Raw genomic sequence first — 6,042 nt, 5'->3', positions numbered from 1 at the left:
TCCCTACACTGCGCGCTCTGACGCGCCGTCCCTTCAGCCCAGCGAGCTCTTCCACCTCAAAGAAAGGCCAGGCGGGCGGCTGCAGAGACAGCAGCAGCGGGTCTGAGCTCCGCAGCGGAAACAGCCACCACCCTTAGCCCGACGCCGGGAGAACGAGCGAGGTTAGCGCCCGCCAGCCCGTCCTTCCTGCCTTTGGAGGCACCTGCACCGAAGCGCCTCCGCGGCTCGGGTTTCCCCTACTGGCGGGTCCTCCTTTCGTGCGGAGGGCTGCGGGAATGCACTCGCCCGAGAGGATCTCTCCTCTCTCTCCCGCAAGGTCAACGTCTGCGCTGCGGAGGAGAGGGCTGCAGCCGGTTCCTCCTGCTTGCTGAGAAGTGAGGAAGCCGCGGCTCGCCCGGTGAGATTTGGGAACGAGGGGCAGGAAGAGGCACACACACACACCCGTGGCTCGCTTCCCAGCTCTGCCCAGCATTTACGGCTCTGGCGCAGCTGTGGCGGGCAGCAAGCGCCTCCCGCCGGACCCTCCGCTCATCCTGCCAGGGCCGCGCCAGAGCCGTAAATGCTGGGCAGAGCTGGGAAAGCGAGATGCGGGTGTGTGTGTGCCTCTTCCTGCCCCTCGCTCCCAAATCTCACCCGGGCGAGCCGCGGCTTCCTCACTTCTCAGCAAGCAGGAGGAACTGCTGCAGCCCTCTCCTCCGCAGCGCAGACGTTGACCTTGCGGGGGAGAGAGAGGGAGAGATCCTCTCGGGCGAGTGCATTCCCGCGCAGCCCTCCGCACGAAAGGAGGACCCGCCAGTAGGGAAACCGAGCCGCGGAGGCGCTCGGTGCAGGTGCCTCCAAAGGCAGGAAGGACGGGCTGGCGGGTGCTAACCTCGCTCGTTCTCCCGCCGGGCTAAGGGTGGTGGCTGTTTCCGCTGCGAGCGGCTCAGACCCGCTGCTGCTGCCTGCAGCCGCCCGCCTGGCCTTTCTTTGAGGTGGAAGAGCTCGCTGGGCTGAGGGACCGGCGCGTCAGAGGCGCGCAGTGTAGGAGGTCGGGAGGAACGGAAGAGGCCCCGGAAATTAACCTCCCCACGTGGCTGGGCTGCCCTCCGGGCAGGGGAGGCTTTGTAAAATAATTCGCTTACCTTCAAAGCAAAGGGAAGACGGGAGCGCCTGAAGCCAAGTGTCTCCTCAGGGCTCCGGTTGCAGGGAGGAGCCCTGACTGGCCGCACGTGGCTGCGCCAAACGCCGCGGCAGCAAGGGAGAAGGGAAAGCAACGTGGCCCGAACCCGAAGGTCTCCCGAATATCCAAGCTGTCGCCGCCCGCCACCCACCCGAGGATGCAAGGGGGGAAATTAAGTCACCCCGAAAAGACGTCCTAGCCATTTTTTCGGGGGTCAAAAAAAAATAAGGCCCGGCCTTATTATGTGAGAAACACGGTATTTTATCTCTTTCTTTTTGCTTCTTTTTTTCCTTTTATGTTTTGCTTTATTAAAGCAAAAAAAGACTAAAAGTTGACAAAGGAGTTACAGAAATGGAAGTCTTGAAAGGTCTGGATTGATCAGGATAAATTGTACCAAGACCATAAAACTGCAATATGATCAATACAAATCTCCATCTTTTTCTCTTACGTACCTGCCAGATGTGAGCTGCAAAAATCTGACATTTTGATTGCAACAAAGACAACAGAGAAATTCAGAGTCATGTTTAATATTTAAAATAAATTGGTGAAGTAAATTTAACTTGATTTTCTGAAAGCAACTGGGTTGGAACTTCACCTCTAATTACAGGCCTTTTGTGCAGTCTGCTTCAGTTGAAATGCTGGTTGAAGATAATGGGAGTTGTAGTCCAACATTTCTAGGTACCAGGCTGGAGAAGACTATTCCAAAAAAATGAACTTACAATGAATTGTGATCTGGTACAAAAGTGGAAATGTTTGGACTACTGAATTTCCTTTTGTTTTTATCACCATTTTCAGAAACATCTATTGATTCAAATATGAATTGAATAGAAATTTAATAATGTTGCTTGGAATTTCCAATTAAAACCAGCCAGTCTTCGCATAATTATATTTTGCTCTGGTGAAGGTAGTGAAAAGAATCCATAAAAGTGAATGTTTAAAAGAAGAATGATGCATCACATGGGAATGCATAATCTTTCTGCGTTTGCGGGCACATCTATTATATTTTAAAAAGCATCACCTGCAAAAAAAACGTTAAGCATGAAGCATTTCTAGCAGTAAAATAATCTTATGATATAGAGACATGTTAGTTACAAAAAGTTGGTAACAAGACTTCCCTTTTCTATTGCTAGTTTTATTCATTTATCTACTTATCCATTTGTCTATTTATCTATCTGTATCCTGTCTTTATTATTTTTTTACAAATAACTCAAACATATCTAACACACTTTCCTCCTCCTATCTTTCCCACCTTTGAGGTGAGCTGAGCTGAGAGAGAAGGCCCAAGGTCACCCAGCCAGCTTTCATGGCTAAGGTAGGACTAGAACTCACAAACCTCCTGCTTTCTAGCCTGGTGCCTTTAATCACTAGGCAAACTGGCTCTGTCTCTTATACATGGATCCATAACGGAGGTGGCATTCAACCAGTTCTGACAAGTTCTGGAGAACTGGTAGTACAATTTTTGAGTAGTTCGGAGAACCAGTAAATGCCACCACTGGTTGGTCCCGCCCCCATCTATTCTCTGCCTCCCATCCCAACTGATCGGCTGGGTCTTCTTTTGTTGGCTTGCACAGGAGAATGGAGCTGGAAAGCAGGTTAGTAGGGTGGGAAGGGAATGGGGATTTTACAGTATCCTTTCCCTAGAGTGGGGAGGAAATGGAGATTTTACAGTATCCTTCCCCTGCCACACCACCAAGCCACACCACGCCCACCAAGCCACACCCACAGAACCAGTAGTAAAAAAAACTTGAATACAACCACTGATCCATAACACATGAAGAAAGAGGAAGAGAAGAAAAAAGTGGATGAGAGATAAAAAGAGATATAAAAATACAGTAAATGGAACTGAAGAAGAATGAGATAGCCATTTGTAATTGTAAGCCTATACATGTAAGCATTCACCAGTAAACATGCCACATTTGTTACTAATATAAGTACTTTTCTATCCCTTTGAAAAACATATGCTAATCTTTCTCTGTGAGGTTTTAATATTACAATTTTGTTCCCTTATGAGGGAGATGGAAATATGAAATATAAATAAACAAAAATAAATATTATAAATGGTTCCATGAAGCCAGGAACATTTTAATCTGCTAGAACTACTACATGTAAAATCTCATTTTGTGTACTTAAGATTTAAATATTAATCAATTCTGCAGTTTACGTGTAAAATAATCCTCAGACATTCAGCGCAATGTGATACTTTAACAGCAGAGCAAGAAAAGTCAAACGCATTAAACTAATAATTTGTGGAATACCCGGGGGGGGGATTCAAATTTTTTAACAACCAGTTCTGTGGGCATGGCTTAGGTGGTGGGCCTGGCTTGGTGGTCATGTAACTGGGTGGACATGGCTTGGTGGTCATGTTATTGGCTGGGTGTGGCCAACTCAATATCACTCACATCGAGGCACGCATCTCCTCGCCTGGCCTCTCATGACTTTGGGGATGCTGCAACAGTCGTAAGTGTGAAAAATGGTCATAAGTCACTTTTTTCAGTGCCATTGTAACTTTAAATGGTCACTCCACACAAGCAAAGTACCAGCAGGGGAAAGGAGGGGAAAAAACTCCAGAGAAGTTCCTGAGACAGGAAGTCTAGTCCTACCAAGAATGTAATAAGGGTTAATGGAGAGGCAATTTCTGTAAGCAGCACCAGAATGTTTCCTTCCTGCCTTCCTTACAGGATTAGGCCAGTAATTTCTTCTAACAACCGGTTCTCCAAACTGCTTAGAATGTTAACAATCGGTTCTAGCGAATAGGTGTGAACTGGTAGAATCCCACCCCTGGGAATACCCCACAATCCTGGGGTCTTCGCTTATCCAACTTTGATTTCTATTGCACTTCACACAACCAATAATAAGACAAATCTATTCAGGACTTGATGGCATTTTGTTTTGCGATTTTCTTAAAGGCAGTAAATGCTCGTTTATATTATTTATTAAAGTCTAATATTTTCAGGAAGATAAAAGTATCACATATAGGCAGTCCTCTAGTTACAATCATAGCTTAGCCCAGAATTTTGGCACTAAATTGTTGTATTCGTTTAGTGAGGCTTCCACGTTTCTGCCTTGCTCAACTACCACAATCCCAGTTCTTCCCATTGTAGTCATTGGTGCCTCAAGAGGTGGGAGGCCTTGGAAGGCTGGTACCCACTGGCATATGGAAACCTGCCACAGGTTAGAAAGCTTTGGCCAACTAGGCCCAGTAGTGCTCTGGTCTCCTCCCTCCTGTCTCACTACTCCTGAGACACCTGTTACACTACAATTGGAAAGCCTCAACTGGCTAGGTCCAACAGCATGTGGGCCTCCTCCTTCCCTTCTACTCCTGAGAGCCCTCACCTTCTCTACATCTCGTAGATAAACCTATTCCACGATCTTGACCATCTACGTTCTGTCAATGTAGCTTTGTAAAGAACTGTAGAATTAGCTCATCTGCTTATGATTCTTATCTCGTTTATCCCACAAGGCTAACATCAATCTTGCAAATCTAAAGTACAATTCTTCCTCCATTCCTGTCTCATTTACAGCCTGAGAAACTAGGGAAGGTCACTTCTGAGCTTCTGACCCCACCTACTATCCAGCTGCTAGCTAGGCTGTCTCTTATCTGACCATTCCCTTAGTGGTGTCTCTCCCAAGGTCTTTCCCATATATCATTACAGAAACTAAACGATTGCATTTCAACTTTAGAGAGGCTGGTGGGAGGAGCTGCTGGCTGCTTGTGAGGGAGGCAGAGAGTGAGTACAAAGGAGAAAGGTAGCGGCCTGAATCATATAACTATAAACCAAAAATACCACTAATATATTCAGAGTTAGTGCACTTGAGATTGTGATTTTATTTTATTTCAAAATGACCAGTTTAGTTCAGTGTAATACTTGTTTTGCAGCTGTCTTCTCAGTATTCTTTTCAAATTTGAATACCGTCCTCTTTGTAAACAAATTACTAGTCTACATGAACAGATTACCTATCTAGAATCTCTAATCTGTGCTCTCCGAGCAGAAATTAGGTCCCCAATCCAGCCATCTATTGAGTTGCCATGCTACCAGCTTCTACTACCACAAAGATCCTACAGGAAAAGGGCAGTATGGACAACCGTGGAATCTGGCAGGGTAAGAGCTATGGACACAAAGCTTTTGCTGTGTCCCAGCATAACAGATACAGTGCCCTTGCTGACCTTAATAGGGATACTAAAGTGACAGGACTAGGTAGTTGTGATAGTGATAACTCAAAAAAGCTGGGGATCATGGTCCTAGAAGAAGAACTTACTTTGGAAAGGAGAAAGTGTGAATCAGGTATTACACATCAGTCACACAAGAAGAGCAAGGTATCCAAAAAGAGAAGCCACCTTCTGGTTGGGGACTCAATTGTAAGGGATGAAAATTTAGGAAATGATATGGAGGTTTTGAAAGAGGTCAGGTGTCTGCCAGGTGCTATTGCCAGCAGAGACAAGAGGCGTATTCTTAAGATAGTCAAGAATGCCAGTAAGGACTGTGATGTTGATGCTATTATACATCTTGGAACAAATGATCTGTCCCAGAAGGATGCGGAATGACTTCCAGAGCTTGGGGTATGAACTTAGTAGTATGGGCTGTAGGCTTATCTTTTCAGAGCTTCTACCAGTATACAAGGAACAGAAAGAGAAGGGCCAGCGTGTAGCGGAGTTTAATGTGTGGCTAAAAGAGTGGTGTAAAAGGGAAGGCTTTGGTTTTATTAGGCATAATGTCTGCAGCTGGTCCAATAAAAAACTGTACAAAAGAGATGGTTTGCATCCATCAAAGAAAGGGACTGAGTTACTTGGCATTAAATTCACAGATTTTCTGGATGAACATTTATACTTAGCAGTGGGAACAGAGAATTAATGGATACAGAACATTTCTGTCCCCAGCAAC

This window comes from Notechis scutatus, chromosome 3 (assembly GCF_049901735.1).
Source record: "Notechis scutatus isolate UNSWTSFEM ecotype Mainland chromosome 3, rNotScu1.2, whole genome shotgun sequence".
NCBI classification, from domain to species: domain Eukaryota; kingdom Metazoa; phylum Chordata; class Lepidosauria; order Squamata; family Elapidae; genus Notechis; species Notechis scutatus.
This window is presented reverse-complemented; position numbering follows the sequence as displayed.